The following is a 15,943-nucleotide window of genomic DNA, read 5'->3' on the forward strand; positions in this document are numbered from 1 at the left end:
TGGCTTCCTAAAGCTGCAAAGCTAGTGTTATGGTGAGCGTTACCCTGACAGTTCCTCTCGTCGGCGTAATCTCCACAGTCATTGGCTCCATCGCACAGCCACGAATGGTGAACGCAGAGTGAGGTGCTGTTACAACTGACAAAGACCTTTTCTGCAACTCCCATCCTGTAAAAATCTGCACAATCTGTGTGATCTGAAAAGAAAGGGGGAAGACAGTGTGATCAAGGTCATAAGAGATGACAAAATGATTCCAAGCTGTATGATCATTCATGCAGACACACACAATCGATAAACAAAATGAAAACAGTAGTTCACCCAGATTTGACTTCTGTCCATACGACTCTCAAAAGATGATTTTCTTAATATTATCCAAGTCACTCTTTGCAATGTAATGAAAGTGAATAGAGCTCAGTCTCCAAAATTACAAAAAAAGCACCATTAAAGTAATAAAGTATCATTAAAAAAATACAACTGCACTATTCAGAAAGGGAACATTAAATAGATCAAAAGCAATAGTAAACAACACATTTATAATGTTATAAAAGATTTATATTTCAAATAAATTATGTTCTTTTGATTTTTTTTTCATCAAAGAATCCCAAAAAAGAAGTTTCACAGTTTCCACAACAATATTAAGTAGCACACGTGTCTTCAACATTGATAATAATAACAATATTAATAATAATAATAATTATAATTATAAGAAGAAGAAGAAGAAGAAGAAGAAGAAGAAAATATTTCTTGTGCACTAAACCAGTATATAAGGATGATTTCTAAAGGACCATGTGATACTACAAAACTGTAGTAATAGCTGCTGAATTTTTGGCTCTGCATAAATAAAATTGTAATGACACTTCAGATTATTATGGACCAAATAGATTTTGACTTAGTAAACCTAAAAGGTTTCTTTTTAAAAAAAATCATACTGATCCTAAACTTTTAAAAGGCAATATATAAGTCGGCTGAAGCCATATGATGTGAAAAACAGACATTTGAAATTTGTTTGGTTGAAAATACTGTTCTCCTCCAAAGCCCCAAAATGGACTTCAGAAGCCATGCAGTCTACGACTTGGCTGTCCCTGATATCAAAGCTGTCATTTAATTTGAAAGTTCCAGTAATTTATTATTAATATTAATAATTAATATTAATTAACAGACAAAAAAAATATATGACATCAAATGACTTGGAATATAGTCCCTCAGACCTGCTTATAAAATACTTCTAAGGTGCTTTTTGTAATTTTGCCTTCATTATATGGGAAAGAGTGTTTTTTGTTGTTGTTTTTTTTGCTTTAAAAATGTGCATTTATTGTTACATTGAGGAAGAACAGTCATAAAGATCTCTGGATGAACTGTACCTTTAAGGACAGTTTATTGATTTATCCTCAGTTCTATCTATAAATGCATTACATTTGTAGTCTATAATAGTCTGATACATCAAGGCAGTGATTATAACATTAGGATATAGAGAACGTGTGCTGCTTTGCAACATGGCCTTACTGCAGTTCTTTTCATCCGAGGCATCGGCGCAGTCGATGACCTGGTTGCACCAGGAGGATATTGGTATGCAAGTTCCATCTTGACAGGATGACTCAGATGCAGCACACGTGACATCTGGAAAAGAGACACTTCATTTACACTGAGACAGAGAGACTAAAGCTCCTCGATGTGTGCTTGAATGAAATTTTGTGCGCCAATATTTGTATGATATGCACCGCAATTCACTGATGATAACAGGGTCTTCCAGACCGGGCAGCTCCAAAGAAAATTACTTGTGAAATGCTTTCACAGCTTGAAAATTGGGTGTCATTTTTGAGGTCTAACATGGGCCGAAATAAACCTACTAGCAGCACAACATATTTTTTTTGCTGCCTATTTTCTTTTATAGACTGCAAAAAAATAAATAACTTCACTAAGTGAAATGTATATGCAAAATGTCAAAATAATAATATCCGCAGACAAGATACCTACTGTTACAAAATGCCTCATCTGAGTTGTCCCCACAGTCGTCCACTCCATCACAAACGCGATTGTTAGCCACACAACGCCTGTTGTAGCAAGGACGGTGACCCTTTCGGCAGCTCCTGTTGTCTAGCGATACGGAAAGCAACGGCACAGCAAATCTTTCACATCAGGGCAAAAAAGCTTCATATCCTCTCTTGTATTTACTCTTTCTGTTGCTCTGGGCTTATTCCCAATTGCTCCTCTGGTTGAAAGCAGTAAGGAGAAGTGGCTCATTTTATTAGGTTGAAGCCTCAGGGAATGGAACTGCCACCTTAAACCAATTCTGCGTGCTTACTGCTTTCATGATGCAGGAGCAGGGAGTACATACAGCCAAGCATTGCGATCGGCTGCTTACCACAATATTGCATTTTCTCATCTGACTTGTCTTTGCAGTGGGCAATCCCATCACATGTTAGCTGGTAGTCTATACATTCCCCATTTCCACACTCAAACTCTGTGTGGATGTTGCAAGAGGACGATTTTGCTAAAAAAAGAGAACAAAAAATGATGTTAAAAGAATCTAGCACACAAAACATTTTATGTTATAGAAAAGAAAAGATGTATTTATCTGCAATTTTAATTAACTTCTGAATAAAATAAAAAAAAGACAAAAAGTTTTGAAGTACTGTACCATTCATGTCCATAGCAAAAAAAGGTACCGAAAGAGTTTCAAATCCTAAACCTCTGAGCATGATGATGATTAGTTAAATACTGTACAAAACAAATGCTGGAATAAATGAAGCAAAGTAATTTCACATCTTTTTGAGATGGAGGGACTCATATTGCCCTGGGACTCTGAGGAAAGCATGGTGAAACTTACACACACATCTGTTGTCATCGAGCAGTATCCGCTCTCCTCGGCAGCTGCAGTTGACTGTGCCATCTGGAGTAAGGAGACACAGGTCACCACAGCCACCATTCAGAACCCTGCATGGAGATAGCTCGCCTGAAACACAGGGACAAGCGAACATCACGCACCTTCACAACAATGCTCTGAGTGTATATATATATATATATATAAGCATAAATAACAGCATTAAGCAACAAACAAACATGAACACAGTGAAAAGTCATTCCAAAGTCTTTGAAGTGAGCAATCCACAAAACTTTGAGCTAAAAACAGGTTCGCTTTCTTAAAAAGAGCTGACTACACTGACAAATGCAGTACATCAGGGGCTTATTCACTGAATACCCTGGAGTTTATACAAAGTGCAGTTCCAAAGCAAAACAAAAAAAGTTGTTAACAATTTTAAACGTAAGTGTAATCTCATTTAAACGGAAGAAGAAAACTATACTGTTCTGCTCTAGTTCTAGGTCACAGAAATCAAATATGCGAATTTGTTATATTAAACATGCTACTCTTTAGTACAAATCTTAATTCAGTCTTATTGAGATACTATTATAGTTTTTTGTTACATTTTTGAATCAGTGTTATCAGTTCCGCTTCTTTTCTTCATTGTAGTTTTTAATTTTTGAGCAATATTGTTGTATACTGTTAAAAAAAATAAAACGATAGTTAGACAGACAGCGATAGACAGACAGAGACAGACATATATATATATATATATATATATATATATATATATTATATATATATATATATATATATATATATATATATAGTGTATATATATATAGTGTATATAGTTCTTATTAATTTTTATTTCAGATTTTGATATTTTAGTTAAAATATCAAGTTAAACTAACTTAGAATGAAAAACCGTTGCTTTGGCAACTAGCTGAAAAGTTTTGAAATCTGAAAAAGATTCAATACTTTATTTCATTTCAGTTAAAGCTATTATTTTTTACATTTTTAAATAGAATTTTTATGGTGTACATTTTAGTTTGAGTCTTAGTTAACTTTAATAACCCTGCTTTGTACAGACGTCAGATGTTCTCACATCCATTAAAGCACAAGATGTTCTTAGGACAGATCTCAAATCATGCTGGAGAACAGGTTTCTGGTTCATGCTGCCTGACTGCTATCATTAAAGACACAAAGACATTCTGCAAGTTTTACCCATTATTATGCAGGTAATATGTAGTTATAATGAAAAACAAAATCGAATAAAAGAACTGTCCATTTAATCAGACCGATCAAAGAACTTATAAATGAACATCCAGACTGTCAGGGAACGTTATGAATCCAGAACATTGTGCCTCTGGGAGCTGTATGAAGCACCCATACCTATGAAGAGCCTCCAGCATCTCTTATTCATTGTGCTGTGACTCAGCATGAATATGGAAACGAGACTCAAAAATCAAAGGTGGTGTGTTAACTTGGCATAGTGTCAGATGAAAGAATAGGAAAGCATGATTTCTGTAAGAAGCTCATATTGTTGATCACAGCAGCAGTTATCTTCACATCTTTCTAGCGGTGTTGACTGGTAACATTCCTTAGGTAAAAATGGTTAGGGGCAGACAGCTGCAATCATATGGCATGATCAAACAAATGAGAGGAGAAAACCCCTCACAGCAGGCTCACAAACAGAAACCGTCGGGAGTCTCTTAAACCGATTTCCCAATGTCCTACTTTTCATATTTGTGACAGTTCAGAGCGTCCTCTGTGACTTTTTTTAATTAATTATTTCTCCAATTTAGTTTGTTACTAAATAAGTCCACTCTAATTTATCATTCCTACTATTCCTTGGAAATCAAAAAGAGCCGCTGCCAGCGAAAGCTTAACTGTGAATTCAATGCACGCGACACAAATATGAAAGTTTTAGAGGCCACTCTCAGAGCCCAGTCATTTATTTCGGTATACTTACAATTATTAGTGTCTTTGGCAACTGCTATAATTCCCATTGGCTGGTGGGGAATATCAGCCCTGAGAACTTTAGTATCTCCTCCCGTGAACTTGTTGGTTCGTAGCACAGCCCGCCGAGTCCAGTCAGACCAAAAAATGAAGTTTCCGTGGATAGCAAGTCCAAAAAATGTGCCAGGTCCTGACCTTACAATCACCTGACGACAAATACAGAGGGTAAAGAATAAAGCATTTGTTAACAGATTATATATATTCACATTTATTTGTATGCTGCCATATATTGTACTGATATATTGGTCCTTGCATCCTAAAATTTCAGCCATCCAGTAGTCAAAATATTTAGCCACCAGTCCTTTAGAAAAATGCATTTTACACAAGGATCAAACCAATGGCTTACAATTAAAAACAAGGGACAAAAACAAACACTGAAGAACACTGAAACGTCTCTTTGAGAGGACTAAAACTAATGTGTAGGTAGAGGACACATGCTTTAAATAATCCCCCAGCAGCCAGTTTAGCTCAGATCCTGTGAGTGTTAATGCAGGTGTCATGGTGACCGACACAGATATACATCACACGACTCCTTCTGGGAGTTTCCAGGCTGTGGGGCTGGAGAATGTCCCACAGCTCCAGAGACCCAAACATTAACAGGAACACGCTTGTAGCCGTGATCACATTAGCCCTGCCACCATGGTGGGAAAAATAGGACAGGTGTTGATTAAGAGAGCCCAGCTTGAGCAAACAACAACTGGAGATACACGAGGGGGGGTGTATCTTGCCAGATGGTTTTTGATGGAGCATATTGATTCAGAATTAAATTTAGGGGTGCAAGCGTTCTGCTCCAGCACTAATCATCTCTGTTTATCTGATCAAATAGATGTCAAATACAGTTTTTGACTAACAACTATAGCCACATGCATTTGCTCGCAGTTCAGATGGGCATTACCAAATCATTTACATCTGTAATAATAGTCCTCTTTGTGTGGATGTGATATAAATGATGGCACCTCATAGTGTGACAGCGAAAGTCTAACCATGCGTACCATTAAGCTTCCACCACACAAACCCCTTCGCTAAAACCAGTTGGGAGATTCCAACTGCAAGGCAGTTTGCCAAAAGCCATGTTGATTTAGTTTTGCTTAATTCTTTACAGTTTAATTGGCTAGTTGATAGGACGACCCGGCAGGGGTCTCAAAATAAACTTTCATTACCACTAGTGCGCTTAAATTGGAAGGCTGAGGAACTCTAACTCTTTGTCATGTTTCTTTAAAGTGGATGATTCATTACGATTGAGCTGATTTTATAAAGGGTCAATGGACATCAGAGGACACTAATAATCCCAGAGGGTCGCCCCGTCCTATGGGCGGTCATCAAGTCATTATTGTTGAGGTTGTAGAGACCTGCTGCTGTTTTAGAAAATGGATAGGAATTACTTCAACTGGTGGTTGTAATTTCCACTAATCAAAAGCACTCCATTAAACAATAAGAAGCAAATAAAGAAAATAAAAATGTAGAATTAACTGGAACAGGAAATTCACTTGGGTTAATTTAACATGATTCATTATTTAAAAAGCTATAAAAGAATAACATCTTTGAAGTATCTTCATTTTGAGTTTTTCTCAACAAATACTGATATGCAATTAATCTTGAAGAATCTGATTAATTAATCAACATATAATAATTAATTTTCTTAAAGTTTGTGGTAATGCTTGACAAGTTTCTTTGTGTATTAGTTCCATTAGATAACAATGAACTAACAATAACTAACAATGAACTAACATTGGAACTATTTTTATTTAGTATTTATTAACTTTAAATGTTATAAAACTGATAAAATACTGCATATTTTCGAAAACTATTTAAATAGCACATCAACCTAGATTAATTTATGTAAATGCTGTAGAAGAGTTATTTATTGAAAAAAAAAAATGTTTTCTGAAACATCACAAAAGATAGAAAGAATGATACTCACATGTCTGTGGGAGCCATCATATTCACAGCGTTCAATTTTGCCCAGGCTGCCATCAGAGAAATACAGCTTTTCTGCTTTATGATCAATTGTGAGTCCGTTAGGAGTGAACACATCTGTGCTAATGATGACTTTCATGTTATTCCCTGCAAGAGTCGAGCGCATGATACTGGGGCGCTGCTCGTTCCAATTGGTCCAAAACATGAGGCTACAAAATACACGGGACAAAAAATTTAGAGGAATGAATGCGATTTTACAGACAGCTCTAGTAAGACAAAATGATTCAATACTGTCGCCTACTGGTATTTTTAAACCGGCTCTGTGGCGCAAGGAAATATCACTGACTTCACAAATAATAGTGGACAGAAAGGCCACAGGGCCTATTTGACATTCCTCTTACAAATTCCTTTTACAGTCTAATTCCACGGACTAATTGAAAATTAGTGATACATGCTGACATTCTATGCCAATTAATCATTTCAGGTTAGATTCTAATTAACAGCAGTCTGAAGTCCATTTGAAAAAGTGCCAGATTACCAAGTAAGCATATTCTCCCCAAGGTTGAGGGTTTAATGTAGTCGGTGAACTCAGCCTCGGCACATCTTTCTGAATATCAATGCTGTTCATCAGTCTTAAATGGTTCTTTTGGAGAGGATATTTAAGTGCATATACCATCCACAATGTCTGGGAGGTTGCTACTCTGCTGGGTCGGGGTATAAAATATTCCATACACAACAAATTTCACATGGTGCCCTGCTCATCTGAAGAGGTCAAACTAATTAAAATGTTTTCTTTCTTGACTGATTGACATTCCATATTTGTCAGTTTTCCTGTGTGTGACGAATCAATTTGCTCTCGATTTTAAAAGTCAATATGTTTCCTCCTGACATAGAAATCAATTTTCTTTCGCATTATGTGTCCACAAAGGTTTCTCTATCAAGTGGATGTGTCCATTTTGTTTAGTCTGTAGTGAATGAAATCTTTCCCTCTGTTGGAGCGGAAAAATGGCACTTTTTATATGCATCACATCAAACGCCATTGGTTCTTGCATGTCACATGACCAATGGCTGGGCTTTTTGAATGTTCTGAAGTGCAAATAAACATTTCAATGCACATGAAAACAAACTCAAAGACTCATGTGAATTTATATACTGTATGTTTTGTCCTGTATAGTAGTAGTACTTTCTCAATGTTACTTTTGTGATTTGACAGTCTTTATGGGCCGCCAATATCATATACCTAAGAGAGCAAAAAAAACAATCTTACTTTTGACATTCATCCCAGGGCCAAGATGTGGGGATGGTCATCCTCAGACATAGTAACAACAGCTTGCCTGGTGAAAGCTCCTTGTCGGCTCTGATCTACTGTGTATCTGCTGATGCTTGAGGTAGTGGAGCTAGTCCAGTAAATTGTGTCCCAGGCACGGTGATAAGCCAAGCCTTCACCGAACCCACATCTATAGAAAACAACACAATACTTTCATCGTGCTTCATTCCCCACTGGATAAGACAACCGATGTCACACGAAAAAGTGATGTTTTCTTTGATATTACAATTTTTAAATGAACACACCACTGTGTGTTAATGGTTTCCTGCTGTTTTGTTTATAGCAAAATTCTATATTTATAAATTAAACAAATTTTGAAGAATTCCACGTTTTTCTCCCAAAAGCTGCACAGAAAACATGAAACTAAGGAGAGATCATTTAAAACTGTGGTATTACCATTTTAGATTGTTTCAGAAGATTGCTGAAATTTCAGCTTTGTCATCACATGAATCAATAAAATTTAATTCCATTATATATCATAATAATATTTCACAATTTGAATTTTTAACTCTAAATATAACCTTGGTAGGACACTTTTTTCCCCCTTGCTTTCTCTTTGATATTGAAATCACAGAGTGAATGTGTTCACTCACAAAACCATATAATCAATCAAAGAGACATCTCACTAAGCATTATAAAACGGTCAGGCTTTGTCAGTGACAGTGAAATAGCAATTTTTTAAACACCGATGCTGTAGCTAAAAATGCTACTCTTTGAAAAATGTACTTTATGAACGCTCTGCAGAAATCCATCACTAATTAATCATTCACAATAAAAGTGCCTGACAGCTTGCCTTTGCAGGAAACTGTTGGAGAGGCCAGGGAGTAATTAACAGGGGATGTATGACTTAATTAGGGAAATACGGATTATTAACGTCCTCACCCTCTCCTGGTGACAGCATTACAAGTGTGCATGTAGTCAAGGTGGCTGGGATTGGCTTTCATCTCTGGGAAAGTGAGTGAACTCGAGTGTGGGAGATGCCATCAAAAGAGCCAGCTCATTTCAACCTGTAGTCAACACCACACTCTCACGCTCTTAGGCTGGGGTACTTATGCTCAAATAGATAGATGTGGAGGATATCTGTGTGAAGGTTACTGCATGGCAGGGGTATGAAAAGTACACGTGACCGGTCAAATACACTACTCCTTCAAAAATGTCTCAAGTGAACATGGTTGGATATGCATCAGAATATCTAATCTGTGCTTTAGGCTGAAATTTGAATTATAGACGTACTTCCCAGTCAAATTAGTTGTAACGTTTTAAGCTAATAATTTTAATTACTTAAAAAATGGGCAAGCTGTTGTTTTATTTAATTAGTTCATATTTTGATATAATGTATATAATATTTAACTTAATTTAAAAAGGTAATTTATTTAACAGCATATTAGTTGTAGAGGTAATATTGAAATTCCTACCAAGAATCTTGATATTTTCATAAACACTAAAATAATAATTGATAAATAAAATAATTTATTTTAATAATAAAAGACTGTAAAAATGCTACATCAAAAACCTGTTAACTGGTTATGAGTATGCATCCTTGCTGTATACGGTGAAAAACTGTAATAGAGTTAACATTACCTTATATTTAGAGTTAATGTTACATTATAATATTACAAATACTATAAATTGACATTTCCAGAAGTCACTGTGGGACAGCTAACATTTGATGGATTTTCGATTAAGTATGCTTCAGTTATGGAAGTTTCAGTTCTACCAGAAAGACTCGGGAGATAGAATGATGTACGAAGCATACATTTATTGACAGCTCAGCGAGCACAATTATAAATTTCTTTGGCGGAAGGCCCCGTCCATGGTTCATAATCCGAGGGTAGCGAATCTGCATTTCCTGCCTGAAGACGAAGGCAGGGGGCGCAGCCGACCCCCCCGGAAGGTAAGGACAGGACCATCCTGGTGGTGGTGGGGAGGGTGGAGGTTGTTGTCGCGTCAGCATCTGCGAACTCAAACATGTGTAAGTACGATCTTTTATACAGGAGTATAAAGACGTGATTGGATAATGATGAAGGTAATTAGTGACGAAGTGATTGAGTCTTCCTGGCAGAACTTAGGCTAAAGCTTCCATTTCTGGCAACCGCAGCTACCATTATTTGTGTGTATGTGTGTGTGTGTGTGTGCATGTATTTTTCTTTTTTTTTGTTCTCAGTATACACTTCTGAGAAAAAAAGAAACAGTGATTGTAATTGATGTAAATGATGTTTTGTTAGTACATATTCCAAACAAAGGCAAGGATGAATCAGAACAAAACAATTTTCATGATGACAAAGAATAGCCTTCAAAAAAAAAAAAAAAAAAAAAAGGCAAATTAAGTAAAATTGAATTCTGAAAAAAAGGTCTAATACCTAAGAAGCAATGAGGTTAGTTAAAGAGAATTCAGAGAGTAGTGTAAGTGGATAGACACACTAATCATGCAGCACATAAGCTTTCTAAGTAAATCTGCATCCCATTAAGTGAAATGAGCTGGCTTACTAAGTACCAGAAATACATTAAGGGATTTTTCCCCCTGTTTACCTAAGACACAGAAATTGTATCTCGATTTAAAGGATTGTCCATCCAAAAACAAAACTTTAGTTGTTTACTCACTCTTGTTCTAAAGCTGTATGACTTACATTCTAGGTGAAGCTTTTAAGCTAAAAACCTATTAAAATAAATTATGAATTATTATATATATATATATATATATATATATATATATATATATATATATATATATATATATTAGTGTTTGCTTTTATGATAGGACAGTCCAGAGCTGACAGGAAGTAAAGTTGGAGAGAGAGTGGGGGTGGGACTGGGAAAGGTTCTCGAGTGGCCATTCGAACTCGGGAGGGCTGTAGCGCAGCAGCTCTGTATGTCGGCACTATCGGCACTGACAAATTATGACAGAATTTTTTCATTTTTGAGTGAACTATTTGATTTAAGAACATACCCTGAATTTCTTCTATCAATTTCATTTAAGAAATTCTAGTGTACATGTACGTTATTGCAACACCGTATTATTTGCCATTGGAACCTAATTATGTCAGTATTAGCTGTGAATCTAAAATGATATCGTGAATGACATATTCGGATCTGAAAGAAAGTCCATCTGTAAACATGCACTACAGCATATGCAGCCATAATACACGGGTTGTTTGATATTAAGAACTGTCATGATTGTCTCATTACATTGTAAATGGATAATACACAGTCATTAGGCATATTAGGTTTTCATCGTGGGCCACCATCAGACGTGAATATCGATTGCGGCTGAAATGTCTGCTGTATATAGCGAACATGAGGAAATCAATAACCATATTCTGAACTTTCCAACAACAGTGACAGGCAGGATCTTGAAAAATATCACCCTGCTTCCACTCATATTTCTGTTACAGTTTGAGGACGGTGGAAATGAGACAAGCGATTTTAATCCATCAAAGCTGGGGACACAGAAAAAAGATGCAGTGTTTTAAACATCTTTTTGACAGTTAAATTGGTCCCATTTAGTTGCAGAAAAATGGAGGTAGCTATTATACCACTTTTTACTAGATGTTGGATGCATCGAGGCCTTGCTGTACATCACAGGCAGTGCCACTTATGGTTTCCAACAAATGGCCTTTCACAAATGGCTGCTAAGAGGCTGGAATGGTTCTAGCGGCAGAACATTAAACAACATGTGGGTCACTGCAATGAGTCTGCATCAGGACGACGACAGGGCTAAAAACAAATCGCCATTTCTGTGGAAGAAGCATCTTTGGACATCTTTTATGCTCAACAAAAGCCTAGCAATTAGCAGGATTTTTCAAACGCCCCTTGAAAACCATGAAAGCATTTACAATAAAGCCGGAAAGCTATAAACTGGACTTACTTTCAACTATGACTTGTCTTCCAGACCAATCATCATTGATCATCTGAATATTCCCAAAATGGATGTCGCTGAAGAATATGCGGTTGTGGTGTGAGGTCTGCTGCCGATAATCGAATGCCAGAGCGATGACGTTCTTGAAGTAGTCTGGATTCTCAAAAGGTTGGAGAGGGGAGTTAAGATCGCTCTCGTCAGACAGGTGGATGCTTTTTAAGATGGTCCTTTCAGAGTACAGAAGATAGCCCTCATATCTTTGGCAAGCAAAGCCATCTTCGGCTAAGTACCCATGAGCACAGGAACAAGTCCTTCTTCCACTGCCCAGGTGAAAACACAGCTGTTGACAACCTCCATTGCTTCTCGCACACGGGTTGGTGCCTACATCCAAAAGCATAAAAAGATATCACTGGATGCACACTGACAAATTTAGAATGACTGGGCTTTGTTCAAAGAAATCATATGTGGCATAATAAAAATAACTCATTAAGTTGAAACCTCAACCTTTCTCCCGGCCTTTGTTAAACACTTTCACGTCCTTTAGGTTGACGCCAAGACCACTTCTTATTGTGACGGTGTCGGTGGCATCGCTCTTGAATCCACGCCGGATTGATCCATTGGCGTGGGCTCTGCCATGGATGGCACAGAATAAAAGTCTGACATCAGCATTATGGTAGCGGTTATCTAATTAAAAGTAGCGAGATTTATTAAAACACACAGGAAAGCTGCTTTAACTCTAAAGCCGAGAAAACGTCACCTTGGTGGTGACTTACGGTACACCCTATTTACATAAGGCCAACGGAGTCTGCCTGGGAGATGACAGAAACATACGGCAGGTCTCATAATAACCTTGCTCGGAAGGGGTTAATCCATTGAGACTGGAGCAGCTGGCTCCGTGGGCCACTTTAGAGAGTGTAGCACTTAGTAAAGTAATAAATTACCTGTCAGACCAGTAGATGTAAGCCCCGAACACAGCCACAGAGAACAGGTCCACATTGGCGGATGACAGTACAATCTCTCGGCCCTCCCCGGTTTCAAGGTTGATTCTTTCTATCTTGTCGGTCCGGGCGTCGCACCAGTATAATCTATTTTCCTAGAAAACAATTTGAAAATGCACATCAGCGCCTCTCCCTTTGAGCAGCCCCATTTTATCAGCATCAGAAGAGAAGAGAGTAAGCGGAATATCAGGAAGTGGAACCAATTTGGCCTACCTCATAGTCAATGGTGATTCCATTCGGCCAAGCGATGCCAGAACTGACCAGGGTAACTTGGTCTGAACCATCCAGTCGTGCACGACCTATGCAAGGATTCTTCCCCCACTCGGTCCAGAGTAAATAACTGTTAATTGGAAAAATCAGTTGCAGAATACTACTTTAACCATCCTAAATTCTAAAGTTCATAGCGACCTAAAGGAATTTAATAAAAAAATTATGTAGTTGTTTATTCACTTTAATGTAATTCCAAACCCATACAACTTCCAAATTGGAAGACATCAAGCTTAAAGAGGATGCAAAAGCTTCACAAAAAGTAGACAATGTGACTCATGCACAATATGCCAAGTCTTCACAATTAATTAGCAAATTTTGGTTAGGAACAGCTTATCAATGAATATATCTTGACATTAGCCCTTGGCATGTTCATTAGAGAAGATTAATCATTGAATGAATCATAAATAGAACATAATAAAATATAATCTTTCAATTAATCATTTGTTTTGACGCTTAAAACTTTGACTGATATGGTTCTCAATTATCAGTTTGTAGCTATTAACACATTAACCACTTTTATGATACTTTTTGCATCCTTTTTAAGGTTAAAAGCTTTACTCATTCACTCATTCAACTGCCAGTAAAAGAGTCAATAGGACAGAAGTTCTACATTTGTGCTCCACAGAATAAGTCGAACGGCTTTGGAACAAAATGATGGTGAGTAAAAGATGTCAGAGGTTTCATTTTTGGGTGAACTATTCCTTTAAAGTGTATAACTGTTGCTACACCACCAAGAGAATATCATTCAAAGTTTGACTCAACTGGAAAGGAAAAGACAGCTTTCACAGCCTTAGGCTTGAATAGGAGTTTTTTTTTTTTTGGATGTCTGGGATTTAGAGGATCCCACTCCTGATGCTGTCTGCTGTCAGCAGGTAGATGGTAGATGGGTTAAAGCGTTCATATGTCTAAAACTTGTCTTTTCGCTGTGTGATTCAGATTGCAGGTTGTAAACATCAAATTCAAGGCAAACACAGACAAAACTGGCAAGATCGGAAACCATAAAGTCTGACCCTAATTACTGAAACAATACCATAATGGACTACAAAATGAGCCTGTGCCTAAATGGAGATGCATATCTGCTGGTTTTAAATTCTTAATTCGGTTCATTAGTGGAGGACAAGACATTTTAAAGCCATATCTGTCAGCGAACAGTCCGAGTCAGATCACAAAATTTATTTGACCTTCAAAGGTTTAAAATTTTCATTTCTCATCCAAGAGGTCATCCATGAACTGCAGACATGGCTGAAACTGATCCGTACCCTCTCTGTGGATGCACTGCAATGGCTCTTGGCTGGTCCAGCCCTTCTGATATTACAACTGACCGGTAAAGACCATTCAGACGAGCAATTTCAATGAGGTTGAGGCCATGGTCTGTCCAGTAAAGGTTACCTGGTAAAATAAATAAATATTTAAATAAATTATATATATATATATATATATATATATATATATATATATATACATATATATATTACAATATTTCACAATATTACTGTTTTTAATGTATTTAAATTGTATTGTACTATGTTGTGCTTATTGACCAAATATATGCAGCCTCTGTAAAATAAAATAAAATAAAATAAAATAAAATACTGGCCTAAAACATTTTAATAGTAGTAAATCTAAAGGCTAGAAATGCAAAGATTTTATTTCGAAAATTTGTGATAGTGGTAAAAAAAAAATGGCAGCATTCCATTTTTAAAATGATGTTTGTTTCTTACCAGCAATCCAATCGACTGCGATGCCTTCCACTCTGTTGATGCCAGTGGTGATAATGTCTTCCTTCCATGTCTGATCCCTCTTGGCTCTTGAGATCCGGTTTAATCCCATGTCTGTCCAGTAAATTGTATCATTGTCTGTATGAAGGAGGACATACATCATGAAGAAAAAAAAAAAAAACAAGAGCAGAAAGAAATGAAGCAGAAATATTCTGGAAGCTTCATATACTGTTTATAAGAGACCCAATGTTAATATCTAATGCTTTTTAGTGGTAACAATAACCACAGAAACCAACAAGCATTTGGTAGAGAAATACAAAACAAATGGTGTAGCAAACAAATCAAACATGATTAGCAATGACTAAAAGATTGCTTTGACAGAAGCACGATCTAAATGTAAATGGTATTTTTGCTCTAAAAACTGAATGTGACGAGAGCGGTTATTATTTGCATCCTCCTGTTATTACTGACTTCACACTCGGCTAACGGATCTCTTACATGTGACAGCACCCAGCTGGAAGACCCTCATCTGTTTCATGCTCGAACAAGCTGCCTCTTAATTACATGCAAATGGTATGCATGTGTAATCAGCTGTCATAGGCTGAGCTGGACTGGGGTTTTCTTCACCTGAGATGAGTGGATTCTGCTGGTAGGTGAGAGCATTTGCATTGAAGCTCTCTGACCATCTGCCTCTATTGCCCTCCTTTCTTACTAAGTCAGCAATTCTGCCATGCTTCCAAAACCCACACAGCATGTGCAAAAATTACCTGTCCAGCTATTTATTTAAAGTTGCCAGATTAATATGATTTTATTAGTTTGAATGCATAAACCTCCATTTAGTTTAAGAAGATAAATGAAGAATACTTCAAAGGATGAAGTATAGGCTATATTACAAGGTAGTGATTTTCTTGCTAAATATATATTTTTTATTGACAACACATTTGCTAGTATATAATAATAATAATAATAATAATAATAATAATAATAATAATAATAATAATAATAATAATAATAACAACAACAATAATAATAATAATA

General features: G+C 36.7%; 1 pseudogene; it reads right to left on the bottom strand.

The window, feature by feature from the left end:
• The window catches only part of LOC113108037 (low-density lipoprotein receptor-related protein 1B-like), a 109,074-nt pseudogene that overhangs the window by 55,202 nt on the left and 37,929 nt on the right, over window positions 1-15,943 (bottom strand).

This window comes from Carassius auratus, chromosome 9 (assembly GCF_003368295.1).
Source record: "Carassius auratus strain Wakin chromosome 9, ASM336829v1, whole genome shotgun sequence".
In the NCBI taxonomy this organism is placed as follows: domain Eukaryota; kingdom Metazoa; phylum Chordata; class Actinopteri; order Cypriniformes; family Cyprinidae; genus Carassius; species Carassius auratus.